Source organism: Prionailurus bengalensis, chromosome F2 (assembly GCF_016509475.1).
Source record: "Prionailurus bengalensis isolate Pbe53 chromosome F2, Fcat_Pben_1.1_paternal_pri, whole genome shotgun sequence".
NCBI lineage: Eukaryota > Metazoa > Chordata > Mammalia > Carnivora > Felidae > Prionailurus > Prionailurus bengalensis.
Genome location: NC_057353.1, coordinates 68236065 through 68255095, shown reverse-complemented (window position 1 = coordinate 68255095; position 19031 = coordinate 68236065). Strand labels below are relative to the sequence as shown.

At 42.3% G+C, this 19031-nt stretch overlaps 1 protein-coding gene across 2 annotated transcripts in view; it reads right to left on the bottom strand.

Moving 5' to 3' along the window:
* NSMCE2 (NSE2 (MMS21) homolog, SMC5-SMC6 complex SUMO ligase) overlaps window positions 1–19031 on the bottom strand; it is a 217346-nt gene that overhangs the window by 89105 nt on the left and 109210 nt on the right. The window lies entirely within an intron of this gene.

The following is a 19031-nucleotide window of genomic DNA, read 5'->3' as shown; positions in this document are numbered from 1 at the left end:
AGAGAGTATGGAGGCTCCTCAAGAAATTAAAAACAGAGATACCCCAGGATCCAGTTATTCCACTACTGGGTATCTGCCCAAAGAAAACAAAAACACTAATTTGAAAAGATAGGTGAGGGGCGCCTGGGTGGCTCAGTCGGTTAGGCGTGGGCTTTGAGCCCCGCATCGGGCTCTGGGCTGACAGCTCGGAGCCTGGAGCCTACTTCGGATTCTGGGTCTCCCTCTCTGCCTCTCCCCCACTTGCACTCTTGTCTCTCTCTGTATCTGAAAAATAAGTAAATGTTAAACAAAATTAAAAGAAGAAAAGATATATGCACCTCTTTGTTTACTGCAGCATGATTTACAATAACCAAGATACTGAAGAAGCCCACGTGTCCACTGATAGATGAACTGATAAAGAAGACACGGTGTATATATATCCAACGGAGTGTTACTCCAATGGAGTGTTACTCAGCAATAAAAAAGAATGGGATCTTGCCATTTGTGACCACATGGATGCCTAGAGCATATTATCCTAAGTGAAGTAAGTCAGACAAGGACAAACACCGTATGATTTTATTTGCATATGGACTCTAAAACACAAAATGAAACAAACGAAAAAGCTGAAACAGACCCATAAATACAGAACAAATTGGTGGTTGCCAGAGGGGAAGGGAGTGAGGGGCTGGACAAAATGGGTGAAGGGGCGGTGGTGGGGGGGTGGGGGGGAGCGATCCGGGCTTCCAGTTACTGAATGCGTAAGTCACAAGGATAAAAGGTACAGCACAGGGAACACGGTCAGTGGCAGTGTAACAGCGCTGCATGGGGACAGATGGCGCCTACACCTGAGATGAGCATACAGCATAATGCAGAGCTGCTCAACCACTGCTGTATATCTGGGACTAACGTGACACTGTGGGTGAACTATACTATAATAAAATAAAACAAATCAAAAAGCTTAGGAAAAACCGAAACGAAGACAAGAAGCTTCAGTGAAACTTCCCATTTGTTGCGGGCCACTTTGGACCATGCCTCAGACTTCCTGGGAGCAAGTCCTTCTCTGTCTTTTAGGGCTTCTCTAGAGAGAGATCAGGCACTCCTGTGGGGCATCCGTCACAGTCCTGGTTATTCTGGTCCATGTGTTCATCTGACAAACACCTAGAACACCCAGTTATGTGCCACACACTGGAAATCTGGAGATGGATAAAGTATAGCTTCTATCTTCAAGAAGCCATCTGGGGGCACCTGGGTACCTCAGTAGGTTAAGTGTCTGACTTTGGCTCAGGTCATGATCTCACAGTTCATGGGATCAAGCCCCACGATGGGCTCTGTACTGTCAGCACAGAGCCTGCTTCGGTTCCTCTGTCCTCCTCTCTCTCTCTCTCTGCTCCTCCCCTGCTCATGCGCATGCGCGCTCTCTCTCTCTCTCTCTCTCTCTCTCTCTCTCTCTCTCAAAAATAAACATTTTTTTTATATATAAAAAAACCATCTGGGATTATCAGAGTATCAGAAGAGCTCTACACGGCAGGCTGAGGCTTCTATTTATTCAAAACATTTTTAGTGAGTCTGTCATTAGGCACTGTTCTAGGCAATGGGAAATAGCAGTGAGTGTAACCCAATAATCTCTCTGTAATGTAGGACTGATATTTCAGAGCAATTCTTGAGTTAGTCCAAAACTGGGTTTGCTCTAGGAAGGGTTTCACCTGTCGTCTCATCCCAGAGCATCAGTGCGGTAGACCCAACACTTAGCAGTGTGTCAAACGTGAAGCTAGAAGTAATTTTTTAGTTTCCTCACAAGATGATCTCTTCCATGATCCAAAAGGGATACAAGGGATATCTAAAAGACAGGGCCCCTGGAAACATTATAGGGCCAACTGGACACCTCCGTACAAGTCCTTAGGAAGCTGCAATTAAGGTAATGATTTATATTTGGCCACTTTGAAGACAGATGCCATCTTATCCCTTATGCCTCTCTCTGCCCACTTAGTCTGAGCACTTAACCAATACTTGTTGATTTCATGCAGTGTAATACTTGCAAATATGTTTTACCAGCTATAGGCATCACTCCCACAGTGACATCTCTAGAAACTCTATGCCCCATGGATGGCAGATAAGGTAGTGGCACATGTGGAAGAAACGGTTTAAGGCTGTCCATCATCTACACACCGATCTGGTTCCGGAGAACAATAAAAACGTACTCATCCTTAATCCTGTCCAAAGCGGCAAGAAAATGGTCCAAACCACTATCACGGTCACGAGATTACCACGTCTTTACGCCATGCCTGATAATTTTCAAATCTCTCTCAAAATCACTATTTCATTTCATTACTTTATTATTACTACCTTATTTCATCTCATCACTATTTCACTATCACATCAAAGCCATGAAGTAAAGAGGGTGAGCAAGAGGATTTCAGTGATGAGGAAACAGTCACAGAATCGGCCTCACCTGAAGTCCCACAGATTACCAGGGAGTTTAAGAAAGCACCTGGACCCCCACTGTAGCGTTCACACCATCACAACCAGCCTGTGCAGCTATCAGAAGCATTGACTGCTCAAGTTGCAAAGCGCCTGGCAAAGAACAGGCACAAATACGGGCTTCCATATATACCTCTGTTACCCCCGTGTCTACAGCAGCATGCGGGGAATTAATACATGAACAATGAATGGATGAATAATAACGAACAGATGCATGAGGGGCCCGCAAAACTGAAGGAAGGTCTGATTCGTACTTGAGCTATACAGATAGCAGCTTTCACAGAATTACAAAAGACTGATTTCACAAATGGTTTTCAAAAGCTTCTGAGTTGCTTTTATAAGTTGCCTTACCTGACTGGCTGTAAAGCTAAGTAGGTGAATTTCCCTGACCTATTTTCAAAGCTAATCTTTAAACCCCATGCTTACAAAATCATAAGGACCAAATATTTGTTCTGAGAAGACATATAATGGCTCAGGCAAGAAGAAATTTAAAGAGTAAGTACCGATTAAATTCTCAGAATTGAAGATACTAATAAAAGAGCTGTATCAAAAGGCCTCATGTGTGATGAACCTCCAATGAGAGCTTTAGCTGCTATTTCTCAAAAGCTACTCAAGTCACAAGCCCAAATGCATAAGAACAGTAAGAGCAGAGGACAGAAGCTAAATTAAAAAAGAAAAAAAAAAAAAACAAAAAAAAAACCAAAAAAAAACCCTATGTCTCCATAAACAGTAAAAGCCTATGATACTGGATCCAGACTACACATGAATATTAAGTGCCGTTTTCTGGTAGGAAAGAAAAAAAGTCTAGCATTTCCAACCTTCCGAACTTGACCACCTTCGCACTCTCCCTAGATGAATGAAGCTGGGGTTCAGCCTGCATAAACTCGCTCTTGCACACCATCCAGCCCAAAAGTGTCCACATAAATGTTACACAACAAACTAGGTAAGTCCACAGAAAACTGCAGGTAAGGACAGGAATTCTGTGATAACTACGGAGTACTTTGGTTGATTCACAAAACAGTGATTTTTCTCCCCTTCGTTACTGAAATGTTAAGTACCAGGTGTTTCTTTACCAGGGCTATTGCATGCTTTTCTCTGTAGGCTCCGTTCAACACATGGTGCTCCTCTGCACACACACAAGATCATTCATCTGTGGGATGCAGTGGCCATGTTTTGTCTTAAAATATCTGTGCTGTAGGGTATATTGGGAAATAAACATTTAAATCATGATAGTAGATAAAGGGGCTCACCGAGATCTAAATCCTCATTTTGGAAAGGAAATTCAAGCCCAGAAAGTGAATTATCCCTGGTTCATTACCGAACATGTGAAGGAACCAAAAGGACTCGAATCCAAATCTGCTGAGGGAAGCAGGCAGAACGGGTGGGATGCACACAAGTGCAGTCGTATGTTATATACATGTGCAGTCGTATACATACAATATACACTTAGCCCAGTGCATCAAAGCAACCTGTCCCAAACTGTAATCATCTTTTTGCTACAGTGCTATTTTGATGGAGTCCTGCTACTCAGATGACTTCATCTTTGATTTTAACCCTCCTGGTTCTATTCTGAAACATGCATTTTCACACTGGGCTGACACCACTGACTTAGCCCGAGGAATCAGACTCTCTCAAAATCACATTCAGGGGCCCAATCCCTTCCACCCCACTCCGACTTCCACAGAGAAATCTCCTTCCATATTCCTTGACTTGAAACCCCAAACCGAGAGTAGTGTTGTAGGATGCATTCTAGCTCTGGCTTTGACACTGACATTGGCCTCCGGAAAGTCACTGACACGTTCTGGAACATTTTTAATGAATTATTTATTGAGCAACTTTCATGGTAAATATTATGTATCTGGCACTGAACTAGATACTTTATATATAGTATAGTAATAACGCATTTCTTTTTTTTTAATTTTTAAAAAACGTTTATTTATTTTGAGAGAGAGAGAGAGAGAGAGGCAGAGAGAGAGGGAGACACAGAATCCAAAGCAGGCTCCAGGTTCTAAGCTGTCAGCACACAGCCCGATGTGGGACTCGAACCCACAAGCTGAGAGATCATGACCTGAGCCGAAGTCAGATGCTCAACTGACTGAACCACCCAGGCGCCCCTTTCAAAAAAATTTTTAATGTTTATTTATTTTGACAGAGAGAACAATGAATTTTCTAAAAGCGATGGGCACTCTGGGATATGATCTCACCAGATCCTCTTCCCCTTCCCCTAAGGATGGTACAAGTATTCTTTCTATTTCACAAATAAGGAAGCCAAGGCTTAGTTCTCACTTGATTCTTCCTATTTGAAAGTAGAGGATCCTGAGGCTTTAAGAATCCTCACCCAGAACCTGCCTAACATAACTAGCTTACTAGTGACTAGCCACTAGTGGCTAGGAGGTGGCGGGACCAGGATTCGAGCCCATGTCTAGACAACCTGAGTCCACCATGGTGGACGTCGTGAGGCGCCTTCCAGATGCTCCTCAGGAATGAAAACAGCCAGAGGGCTGTGGCCAGCAAGACCTCTGCTCCCAGCCCCCTTTGGAGACCACTTTAGTTAAAAGAGAGTTCCTTGGGATGTCTGGGGTGGCTCAGTTGGTTGAGCATCCGACTCTTGATTTCGGCTCAGGTCATATCTCACAGGTTGTGGGGTCGAGCCCCGCAACTGGCTCTGTGCTGAAGGTGTGGGGCCTGCTTGGGATTCTCTCCTTTGCCCTCTGTCCCTCCCCTGCTAGCGCGCTCTCTCAAAATAAACAAACATCAAACACACACACACACACACACACACACACACACACACACACACAGTCACCTCACTCAAGACCATGCCCCTTCCGAGAGTTGACTGGCATCTGACGGCTGCTCAAAGAGGTATGAGGGCCTGGCTTTATTTTCCCAACTCAGGAACAGCTCTGAAGGGTCATCCACCTTCAGAACTCCCTGCAGGGTCTGCTGACGCTTCTGCTGAGATTGTATCATCAGCTTGACTTCTCTCTCTGCCCAATCCTCCTCCCTTCCCTTCCCTTCCCCAGGTGTTGATCCCAAGATCACTCCCTAGCAAACTTTTGCATCTCAACCTCCACCTCAGAATCGGCTTCCCAGAACACCCAACCTGCGGTATCTGGGTTCTTTCCACTTTACCAGGCTGCTGCCTCAGCTGCTTCATCTGTAAAAGGGGAGGTTGGTTTAGATGAGCCCCGTTTAGCTTCGGCTCCCAGACTACAGTGTGGCGTAGCTGAAAAAAGTGAAAAGTTACAAGATCTGGTTTCTATTTTTATTTCAGCCGCTTACTAGCAGTATGACCTTAACCCCAGAGATTCACTAACATTATCTACCCTGTCTTTCTCTCAGGGTTGTTGAAAGCATCAATTTATAAACTATAAAGCTTGTATTAAGATAAGCCCTATTTTCATGAGGATTATTACTGTTAAACTTGTGGGAGGAGGAGAGCAACAAGGGATGAAAATATGGCTGTTCTATGATTCTGGGGAGACCCAAACAAGGTCCTTGGTACCCCGCTGCAAGGCCAGTGGCTGCCCTTGCCCAGAGGGAGCCCCCAACTCAACCAGGGTCCACATCATTGCTCTGAACATCAGGAATCCGTCCCGACTGGTGCAGGACTCTCACTTCCTCTTTACAAAGCTCTGTGAGAAAGCCAGAAGCCGCTGGGGGCCATTGGTCAGGCGTATCCCCACAATGCCTTGTACAAAAGATACGTCAGGTATTCTCTTCCAACTAATTCCCTTCCGTGTGTCACCTCTGGCCACCGAATAAAAGGAAGTCCCATTACCTCTCTCCTTTACCCCAACGTCTTACTCTTTGGCATTTTCTCATCTGTGGCTTTTCTCATTCTTGATTCCTTTCCAGATCTTTTCTATTTTGCCTTTGGGAATCCTGATGTCATTATTAAAAAACAAAACAAAACAAAACAAAACAAAAAAAACCAAAGCAAATCATTCCCCAGCTTTACCCAGAGTGCTCTATCGCCTTGCTGTAAACAAAACGTCGTTCTTCCTGGAGGCTCTGCTTCCTTCTCTGTGGAAACTGAAGATCATGGTCGAGACTGCACATTTTCCCCACTTCTGCAGCCAAAGGGGCCAGTTAAGGGGGGGAGGGGGAGGAGTGGGTTGGAGATGAGGGCATTCCCTTGGATAAAATCAACCATGCAGACGGTTGCTAGTACAAAACTATCATTTCCAACATCGTGGGGGAGCTTCGGGGTCTCCTGCCATCCCGCTCGCCCACTGCTAGCCAGTCCTTGCTTGCACTTCTTTAAAACGTTACTCTAAAACAAGTCCCTCTCTTCCATGCAGCTATTAATCCCACTTTGCTCCCTTCTCTCGGTGCACAAACTTGTCTGTTTCACAGAGAAAAATAAAGTCCATCAACTCTGATCTTCAGTTTCCCGTCCTCCTCCTATAAAGTTACATCCATCTATACCCACCCTTCCTGTATTCCTCCAATCTCAAAGGACTGCCCTCGATCCTATGCCCTTCTGTCTCCAGGCAGATGTTACTGCATGAATCACATCTTCTTACTCTTCTCTCTCCAACTACTTCCTTTTACTGGCCTCAGTTCCTCGGCTCATAAAAGCATTTACATCTTCCATCCCGCCGCCCCCAAGCCACCACCATCACTACCACACCTTCTCATGCCCTGTGTTCTTCTCCAGTTGGTCTCCATTCCCTCGGCTACATGATCGGCGTCTACTTTCCAACTTCCCATTCACTCACCCATTTGTCCAGCCTGGCGAAAGTCAGAAATGTGTTCTCATCTATCCCTAGCTTACTGGACTGGTTGCTTACATTTGACACAAAAGATTTACTGCCTACCTGAAACGACTTATTTGGTTACTGTGACAACTCCTTCGTTCTCCTGGAACTTCTCGTATCGTTCTTTTCCAAATCTTTTATGAGCTCCTTTGACCACCTTTTATTTATTATTTGTAATATTTATTTATGGGAGACAGAATCCCAAGCAGGGTCCACATTGTCGGTGCAGAGCCCGACGTGGGGCTCGAACTCACAAACCACGAGATCGTGACCTGAGCTGGACACTCAACCGACTGAGCCACCCAAGCACCCCCCCACCCACCCCGTGCCTTTGACCACCTTTTAAATGTCAGGGTACTACTCTCAGGGTTTTATCTTCCATTCTCTTTCTCATTCTTCTCCTGAGTGAGCTCATTCAACAATAATTCCAACTGTCAACTCTATGACAGTATCTGTCCCAAATCTTTATTTGTAGCTTAAATCTCCTCTAGTTTTTGACTTTGCTTTAAATTTCCTGTTGCCCCCTTCTGGTGGCACCTGCATCCAGCCGGTCACCCAACTTAGAAACCGGAAAGTCTTCCTTCACTTTGTCCTTTCTCCCCCAGTTAGTTACTAAACGTTATCTTCTTACCTCATACTTTCTTTCTGAACCCCCTAAATATTTTTTGAATGGGTTTTCTTTCGCTCCTCCCCATCACTGCACTGTTAACGCAGTGTCATTGTCCTTGCCTGAACTACTGCAGTGGTCACCTAACCCTAGGAAGGGTTCGTACCCTCAAAGTCCACTTGGCCTACAGTTCCACAGAAGGATCCATCTAAAACACCAATGTGACCAGATGGCTCCCTCCAACACTACCTGAGGCAATACCACCACCACCAGACTGACTGAACACGATATGCCTTCACTTAGCGTACAAGGACCTCCAGGACTCAGACTCTGCTAATCTCTCGGGCTACATCAATCAGTGCTTCCCATCTCTGACGTTATGCTCCAGCAACCCCTAAGGGTCCCTAATTCCTCATGTCCATCATGCCACTTCCCGCCTCTGCTTCTGATCACACGGTTGTCCCTTCTGCCCAGAGCACCTCACCCTCCATTCCCCACCCCAGCCCCCCACCTGGCTAACTCTTCCTCAGGACTCCGTTCACTTGTGCTCTCATTGAGGAAGTCTTCCTTAATGCAGAAGGACTACCCGTCTCTCAGCGGTGTTCTGGGGACGCCCCGTACATATTGCTGCCGTTGTAACTCTACGCTGCTTCAAAATTGCTTGTTTATGTGACTACCTCCTTGCTCCACCAACAGAACCTGGGGACCTGACACAACAGTCGCTTATTCTGTTCAGGAATCTGCAATTTGGGCAGGGCTCCGTGCGCATGGCTTGTCTCTGCTCCACACAGTGTCAGCTGGTACAGCTCTCCCAGGGCTGGAAAATCTACTTCCAAGATGACTCACTCACTGTGCTGACGAGCAGGTGCTGGCTGCTAGTTCCTCTCTGCCAAGGTCTTTCCACAGGGCAGTTTAGGCTTCTTCACGGCATGGTAGCAAAGTTCCAAGAGTCAGTGTCCCAAGAGACAGGAAGTGGAAGCTGATAGTTGCTTAAGGCCTAGGCCCAGAAACTGAACAAACCTTCTGCCACCATCTCCTGTTGGGCAGGCACAGAGCCCAGATTCAAGGGGAGAGGGCACAGCCCTATCAACCGATGGGAGGAGTGGCCAAGAGCTTTGGGAGCCATGTTTTAAAAGCATCACATTCCCCTACTGGACTGCGTGAGTCATGGAGTCACAGACATGGCATGGACCTGCTCAGCGAATGGGTTCATTCCTGGACCAAACTGCCTACACAGAACTTCACAGTCTCAGTCAGTCATTTGCACCACGGAGATTCTATTCCAGACAAGTTGGCCCCATCAATTAGCAAAAGGATGAAGGCCCAAAGGAAATGAGACTTAAATCTTATAGTAGTTTAAGAATGGGAGGGCTTTATGAGCTAATCAAATTCTAGTCCTTCATTTTGCCAAACAAAACACAAAAACAAACTCAAAACTTGAGGCACACAGAGAAAAAAACAGAGCAAAGAATCTTTGTGGGTCAGTTATACAAAAAAATAGCAATGATTCAGAATTTGTGACATATGGGAAGTGCATCCTATTTACACGCTCAGCTTTTTTGTTTTCTTTTAGCAAGCCAGAGCTAATTAAACCCAAGAACCTGCATGATGAGTATCGTTAAATTTTCTTTCTCTTAAAGGGCACACTATTTACTTTTGCAAATTGGGTCCTGTTTACAGCTATAGTTGTAATTTGATTACTTGATGATGCACTATATGTCTTGGTAATATATTTTGTGGCACAGTGATGACTCAAATACTACGCATTGACATGCATCTAGCCATTAAACAGAATATGAAAGAATGCATAAGACCTCATTCAGTTATTAGATATCTTTAAACATGACTGAATCACACAGACAACAGAGGTATCTGACTTTGAATCATTAAATGTAATTATTAAAGTCAAAGGAAATGAAATAATGTGACATCAGTGAGGATCAGACTGCAAGCCTAATTCCAAAAGTAAATCTTGACTAAATAAAAGACTAATAATAAATTAGTTTGCTGAATTCAGACAGACACCTCATTATAGCTTTAGAAGCACACACTTAAACAGACCTGAAAATATTCAATCTCTTCTAGGCTTTCTGAGGAGCTTCCAAAACACTAGATAATCTATTTAAAACAAAAAAATTGGTGGGATTTGTCAATTAACTGAATACATCATAGCATTTTATGAAGAAAGCAAAATGGGTTTTCCCCAAAAGAATGAACTTTTTTTTCTCGGAATTCTTCTTGTGTGGCAGAACATTTAGGAAATGTAATTTCCTTCATGCAATTACCTTGTAAATTAGACTGCCTATATGACTTCACTTTAAGCAATCTGGAGGAAGGGGCACATTAATTTGGCAATTCCATAATACAGATAAGTCGGACGGAATGCTGCTTTTATAAGACAAACTAAAAGATATATTTATAACATAATCTGCACTACCTACCCAATGTTTATGCAGCTACCCTTGCCCAGTATAACATCTGAGAAATTGAAAAATCTCCTAGAACAGATTAAAGTGGAAAGTGAATAAAATTGCAATTGAAATCTGAGAAATTGAAAAATCTAGAACAGATTAAAGTGGAAAGTGGATAAAATTGAAATTGAAATCTGAGAAATTGAAAAAATCTCCTAGAACAGATTAAAGTGGAAAGTGAATAAAACCCCACTTTATTTAAAAAGTGGGGTTAATAAGAATAACTTTCAGATGGTGAAGCTGTAATCAGCTAATTTATGAAAATAACTGTTATAGTGTCTAATACAAACAGGTTCTCAATAAATGGTTCTTTTATTGCTGTTATTAGTGAGATCCTTTTCTGTCCAAGAGCTTAAGTTGGGAATTTGGAATCACTGTCCCTTAGTACTTCCTTGAGCTCCACATCTACGCAGGCACCAAATGTTACCGATTCTTCTTAAAGAACTATCATTCTTTCCATTGTGTGAAAAATTGAATTTTCTTCTCTTTGCATGGGCATTTAAACACATTCAAGCCTCTCCCAGTTAAAAATTGTGGTCTTCCCGCTGGAGCCCATAATAGAATTTTCCACTGTGTCAAGTACCTCAGAAAGATTTGTTTTCTTTTTGAAAAGATGTACATATTTCTTAAATTCATTTCTGGGCATTTTATGTATTATGTTACTAATGAGGATAATATTATTTGCTTATTTATTTTGTCCTTCCCCCCATCACACTTTCTAAGGGTATGGCTGGTGAATAAGATACCTATTGACATTTGTCTATTCTGTTCTGTAGCTATCTTACTCCACTGTTAATTATTTGCACTTTTAAATTATGGAAATAACACATTTTTGCTATCAAAACTTTGATATACATACAAATAAATATTTAAATCACTGGTAATCCCACCATCAATAGTTGTGTATATTTCCTTTTGGCTTCTTTTCCAGATGGCTTATCATACATTTATCCTATTTTATAAAAATGAGATGTTGCACATGTTGTTTTATTGTAATATATATAGACATTTAGGCTATGTATGTATGCTAACATTAATGTTATCATCAACATTATTATCAGCTGTGAGCGTAAATCTCATTTAAAGATCAGGATTCAGATAAATTTAAAATATGAAAACTAATAATAATGGCTGGAAGAGACCTGACAAAAATAAATGAGAATTATAAGAAATTATAGCTATAACAACTTCAGACAAACCTGAATTTGAGAGAATACGAGTGAAAAAAGTAAAAGTGGGTTACTTTTCATTAGTAAGTGTTTACACTTATTACAATAAGGAAATCACGGACTTTTTACGCTATAAGCATTTCCACATTTCTTATTAATAGAGATACACTAAACTTACTTTGAAAAATAGAAGGATACACTGAAATTCACTGGTATCATGAGATGGCAACAGCATTTCAGGCCTTTTCAGAAAAGTAACAGGGCTAGAAAAATCTGGGAGGATACAGAAAGGCAAGCTGTTTTCGAAAAACATCTTGTGAACACCTTAACACTTCCATACCAATAAGCAAACCTATAAAAGCGTTTCTCAATGCTTTTAAAGTCCATGCCACCTTTAAATAAGCTTACAAATCCTAAGCTTAAAATACTAAAATAATGGCAGATTTGGGGGGAAACACTTGCTTAAAAAGAATGTAAGCCTTGACTGTTCTTGCTTGCTGGAATCTTCTGCCTCCCAGCCTCAGTGGCATGGAAAAGAGAACTAAACGTGGGCCATGCTAAGCACACTGCTATTGCTTTCATAGTCACAAATGGAAACAAAACAAAACAAAAAACAGCCTTGCAAATGTATTTTGATGAAAGGAGTGACATTCAAAGTCCACTCCTTTGTTTTGGGGTAAACAGGGGAAATCTTTCACACAAAAATTCTTCAGAGTGATTTTTCTGGAAGTTATTTTGGCAACTGAAACTTGAATTCCAAACACTCGCCAGAGATCTGGCAAAGATTGGATGTAGGTGACAAAAGGATCCCTCAAAGGCTCCCAGAGGATCTTTAGCTGCAAACTGGGAAGCTCTCACCCAAATTTACTCTTCAGACAGATTAAATTTTTCCCCTACCTGGATTCATCATCAGAAATCTGTTTTTTGAGAACTTTAGTAAGTCAGAAAATTAAGAGACATGTTTGGTACAGCTTAAGGGATATTAGGAAAGCAGACTCTGGCACCAGATGGGGTTTGAATCCCGGCTCTTCCAGTGATTAGCTGGGCGCCCTAGGGCAAGCTTGAGACCTTTCTGTGCCTCTGAGCTTTACCTGGAAAATACGGAAAGTACTACATGTAACTACTTCAGATGACTGTTTTGAGTACTACGTGAGGGAATACATGTAAAGCATCAGAACAATGCCTGGCAAGTACCAAGCACTTGAGAAAGTTAGTCTTATTGGTACAGCTGGACTTACGGATCAAGTAATGATGTTGCGTTTACCCCCTAGATATTTCGGTTCTTTTCAGATAAAAACCTCCAAATAAAGCTTGCAAACATGTTATGCTTCGTTGAATGTTTGCGAGTTTAAAGTAGCTGTTTTTGCCCTTATTGTCTCAGAAGCAATGCAACATTATCCTTCAGGCTATAAGTCTTCCTAAGCACTTTTACTTCTGACATGACTAAAAAGGTCTAACAGGACATAACGTAGCATAGATAATCACTGTTTATTTCTTTCCACAGTTTGGTTTCAATTTTTAACATTAAACTCCAATTCATCTGGAATGTATTTTAATGTAAAGTATAAACTGGGGATTTAAAACAGGGTTATTGAAACATTAGCCAATGGTTCCAAAGATTTTTCGTGGGTAAGCCAACTTTCCCCCACTGACTTGAAATCAATAACACAGCCAAATCTTACGTGTGCTTATTACAACAGTTGTCTATTTATTGTTGTTCTGCTACTGGAACTAAGTTTCACAAAGAAAGGGAGCTGGTTACTTGGGTTCATCGTTGGATCACCAGAGTACTGCTTGGATGGGAGGAAGACAAAAGGCTTTCATCCCGTTTTAATTTTATTAATTATTATTATTTTTGTTTTTAGGGAGAAAGAGAGCGTGCAAACAGGGGAGAAGGGCAGAGGGAGAGAGACAGAGAATCTGAAGCAGGCTCCACCCCCAGGTGGGGCTCACTCTAACGACCCTGAGATCATGATGTGAGCCAAAATCAAGAGTCACACGCTCAACGGACTGAACCATTCAGGCGCCCCAAGGCTTTCCTCTTTTGACCCCTCAGTGTGATTACCACCTTACTGATTTCTAAGGACAAGCAAATGCTACATTATCAAAACAAATCTGAACTGATCACTGGTACTATTTCTTTCAGTGAGCTGGTGGTTTTCATTTGCTAATATCAGACCGAAGACTTCAAACATTTGATTTTAAGTGACAGTGTTCGTAATTCTGGAGAAAAAAGAAAAAAAAAAAAAAACCACAGAATTTGGTCATAGCCATTCTAGTTTCATAAAACAAACAGGGAAGTTTTCCATATTTTTCTGTGCTTTGAAGTAGCATTAGAAAGCACAGGAAATACCTGCTCTTTTCAGATCTGACAGAAATGACTGATAAATAGGTCTAGAATTTGCATTTTTGAGGAGGAATCTTTCTTTTAGTCTGATTTTTGCCCATTTTAGCCATTTAGAGTCAATTTTTGAAGAATTTATTTTTGGTCATTCATTTTACAGATTGAATTTATGGTCATAGGGTTAAAAATATTATTCTTTTCAAATATTGTTTTTTAAAAAAATTCCCTCTGCATCTGTGGTTATATACCTTTTTTTTTTTTTTTTTAACCTGTGACTCTGGATCACATTATGGTTGGATTTTTAAAAAAATCAATTTGAATACTTGTCTTTTAACAGAGTAGGGTAGTTATGTTGTGCGGTAATGAATATGTTCAGTTTCAATTTAAACTATACTCTGCTTTTTAATGCCTCCAAATTGTTTTCTCCTTACCACTCTCCCGGTCCCTTAGCCATATTAAAAGGTCTCCCCCAACTCTTGGCCAATCAAGAAACTTTCCATCCCATTTCTACGCTAGCCCTGCTTCACTCACAGCTTTCTTCATTTCTCTCATTTCTTATTTCTTTTTTTTTTTTTTAAATTTTTTTTTCAACGTTGTTTTTATTTATTTTTGGGACAGAGAGAGACAGAGCATGAACGGGGGAGGGGCAGAGAGAGAGGGAGACACAGAATCGGAAACAGGCTCCAGGCTCTGAGCCATCAGCCCAGAGCCCGACGCGGGGCTCGAACTCACGGACCGCGAGATCGTGACCTGGCTGAAGTCGGACGCTTAACCGACTGCGCCACCCAGGCGCCCCTAATTTCTTATTTCTTTACAGAAGCCAATAGTAAGATAGCATGGAGTCTCTTGGCACTCCTGTATCTTCCTTCTGCCTGCCAAACTGTCGAAGCATTTTTATAATTGTAGGTCCCTGTTATTATTAGTCTGTTACATTCATTTTTTGAGGGATCCTTTATCGTTAGCATAACGATGGCTCACTACTTAATGGATAACTGTTATTCATAGTTAATTCCATACCACTTAAGAAAAATTCTATTACTATTCTTCCCTTCATTGAGTTTAATTTATTCTAATTACTTGCTTGGCTCTAGCATGTCTTTGCATTTTTGTTTGTTTTTCAGGACAAGTACACAAGTGGGATGTTTTGCAAGTCGTTCAATGTCAAAGATGATCTTTTTGTGCCCTTCCAATGAAAGCAATGACGCCCCAGCTGGCTGTAGAATTGGAATAACAGCACTCTCCCGCTAACGTCTAATGTGACGCGCCACTGCTTTCCTCACACAAACTTGGTAGGTGACTGGGCACAAATTTATTCTCCTTTTGTGGACATCTTCTCCTTCACCCCACCCTATCCCATCCCCACACATCGGGATGCTTACAGTTTATTCCTTTTTTAAGTATAACAATTATGTCAGAATACATTTAAAAGAGGATTTTTCATCATTATTCTTTTTGTTAATAACTGCTTTGCTGAGATACAATTCATATAGCATAAAATATCTTCATGATTTTTTGCCAGCCACCTCTGAGCCCTTTGATGTGAAGATTCACGATTCCCTTCAGCCAAAGTGGAGTCTGACCGTGTGAAGTTTAATATGTGAGCTCAGGCTACGCTCTTGAACCAGAAGCCTACCCACAACCATCCTGAAGCTGACTGTTGCTGCCACACTGCCATTCCTCCCTTCTGTTCCCCGGGCTCCACCTTGGAACAGGCATTACGTTCTTTATACTCTTTGGCTTTCTCATCAGATTCCTCTTCTTTCTCCACGGCTTTGCCTGGTCCAATCCTCAGCCCTCCTCTCCTCTCATTCTACATACTCCTCCTGGCTCCAACTGTCGTCTCTATCAGTGATTCTCAAGCCCCACCCTGAATACTGTTTATGTAGAAACTTTCTCCCATCAGCAACATGTCATTAAGCATGCTGACTCTCAACTACAGGGATATCCTGAAATCTCAGGAGCGGCATTTATAGCTTGAAGAAACACTTCTCCTGCCCAGCACCTGAGACACATCTGTTCCATCTCTGGTGACCAGCACCATCATCTGCTGAGCTGTCCACTCCAGAAGCCTGCACGTCTTTGCCGCTGGACATGAGGACGGAAATGGTGTCTCATCTAGTCTGCTACCATTCATCAGGATGCGCCAGATAGACTTCTGGTTCGAGATGGTAACCTGAGCTTATATATTAAACTTCACACATTCCCCACAACCTGAGCTAAATAGGGAATCATGAATTCTCACATCAAAGGGCTCAGGAGTGGCCAGCAAAAAAAATAACAACAACAACAACAACAACAACAACAACAACAACAACAAAGAGTGCCTAATACATAGCACAACAAGTATTTGTTGAAGCGATGAATTCAATCAATCGCTAAGTCCTATGGTTTCCAATTCATTTTCTTCCCACTCATCCCCTTCCTTTCATCCATAGTCAGCACTTTAGTGAAAATCACTATTACTGTCTGCTTCGTTTACCGCTGAGTCTGCCAGCCTCCCGTCCTGCTTGTCCCAACCCATTTTCCATGCCACAGTCTCTTATCTTCCTCACAGGTCAGTTCTTATCATCCCTCCACTAAGTCCTTTTAAAATCAAATCTGAAGGGCGCCTGGGTGGCGCAGTCGGTTGAGCGTCCGACTTCAGCCAGGTCACGATCTCGCGGTCCGTGAGTTCGAGCCCCGCGTCGGGCTCTGGGCTGATGGCTCAGAGCCTGGAGCCTGTTTCCGATTCTGTGTCTCCCTCTCTCTCTGCCCCTCCCCCGTTCGTGCTCTGTCTCTCTCTGTCCCAAAAATAAATAAAAAAATGTTGAAAAAAAAATTTTAAAAATAAAATCAAATCTGAACTTCTCAACATGACCCACAAGTGTCTAATGCCCTTGACTTTGTACATAGCATTCCTACTACTTGGGAGAATAACTCCAGTGTCATCGTAAGGAGAACTTCTTGAGGAACCAAAGCTGAATTAAACACTTGTCTGATGTGCTCCCCCAAACAGTCTATATTTCCCCTACAACTGCATCAATTCTGTGTTGTAATTGTCTGTTTCTTGTCTATCTCGTCAATTACGGTGGAAATTTTGATGGGTGGGCCACTGTCCTTTACACTGTATTTCAGTGCCCTGCATGGTTCCCGGCAGAGAGTAGGCATTTGATGGGCATCTGGTGAATGAATACATTTTCATATACCACAAGTGACCATGCAAGCAGACAACTTTGGAATTCTATCATTGGCAGAGGGGTTCCGAATCAGTGGAGATCCGTAAACAGGCATCAACAGTGCATGAACATCACAGAATTGTACCCAACATTTTATGTGTATATACATTTGTTGACAGTTTTAGACTGTCATCCTGACAGGATATACATCCTGACAGTTTTAGACTGTCTAAACAGTCAATAATCCTAAAAATTTAAGAAATGCTTGATTAGAAAGGACTCTTCTGAAGTGTATTACAAACTAGCAAAACCAAAATGCAGATGCATACATACAACACACATATACACACAGGGATTGCCCTAACGCTACCCAGCCTTAAGGTAAAGCTTTTACTGAAAAGGGACAAGGTCAGAGTCGAGGGCTGCAATCCCTGAAGAAAAACAGATGCCACCAAAGAACTGAGGCAGAACAGAGAGAAAAAAGGAACTTCTGTCTCCGTGACAATTTTACACGGGGTCCTCATGCAGTCAGTGTGTGAAAGGGTGGTTTCCATGCAAAGGGTATCAAAGTCTGAAGAGATCTGTATAATTTTGAAAACTGAAAACTTCAGCTTGCCATGATGCTGCTCAACTTCAGGGAAGTTGGTCTTTTCAGTTCTGGCCGGTGACTTCCCTATCTAGACTCTGACCTTCAACAAAAGGCAAGAGAAAAGGAAGAGGAAGGCAGTGGGCTAGGCTTATGACAAGGGAGGCGCAGGAAGGGGGGGGGGAGGTCAAACCCTCATCACATCTCAGGTGACCCTCTTTCCCTGGCTCACTCTACTCCTCCACTCATAGTACAGTTTATGTACTTCCTGAATTGCAGGAATCTTGACAACGTATCAGGCGCTTTGGTCAAATGATAAAATGTATGTAAGTTCTGAAAAACACAGGCAGTTTTGAAAGTTCTAGGGTTTCCTTTTTTCTTAATAAATGCTGACCATGTGCATCCTCCCCTGAATTAATTAAACATTTAATATGGGGCGCCTGGGTGGCTCAGTCGGTTAAGCGTCCGACTTCGGCTCAGGTCATGATCTTGCGGCTTGTGAGTTCGAGCCCCGCATCGGGCTCTGTGCTGACAGCTCAGAGCCTGGAGCCTGCTTCCGATTCTGTGTCTCCCTTTCTCTCTGCCCCTCCCCCACTCATGCTCTGCCTCTCTCTGTCTCAAAAATAAATAAAACATTAAAAAAAAAAATCTAAAAAAAAAAAAAAAAGAAAGGGAACATGCTCTTTCTTTTTTTGGTAAGTTTTCATATCAGCATACTGCCTGGTTTGCTTTAGAAAATGTTAACCTCGGTCTGAGATGTTACTAATCCACAAAGGTAGGACAGGTGGTTCGGAGTGGTGACAGGCTTGATTACTTTGTGTTTCAATGCCAGCTGGCCTAACTTCCCCCACTGCAGAGTCCGCAGGGTAGTTACTGATCTTACATCTAAGATGTCTCTAGGTGTGAAACAAACCTCACTTACAACAGATGGAAACTGGACCCTGTCCTCATTAGCAGCATCTTTCATCCAAAGGAAATGAAAGCCCGTTTGGTGAATTGGGTCCAAAGGCCTGGCGAATTCTCTTGACCAGTTAATTAGCATCTAGGTAATCAGGAATGGTCCACACTACCTGTCTAGCAATTCAGCCCCGGGATCACTTAACAACACACAAGAACAGCTCTTGTGATGCACACAGATGGGAGCCTCATGAATTTATTATACATACTATTAATCCACTAGTGCCTAATTCTGCTGCAGAACTCCAATTGTGTAAATGGACAAAATCGTGAATGCTACAAAAATAGTTTTTCAAAACCAAGTTTGTAAAACATCCCTTTAAGATTCTATATTCAACTATTCTATCTGGACTTTTTGTGAGGTTTTAATCTACTCACAAAAATGTATTACTTTAAATAATAGTGACAAGTGAGGATTGCTCTGGGTAAATTCCTGATACATTTATGGGGAAACTTAGTGATCGGTTATTCTGGCTGGAAGCCGGGGTGAAAGGGGAAGTAGAGAAGAAAGGGGAAAAA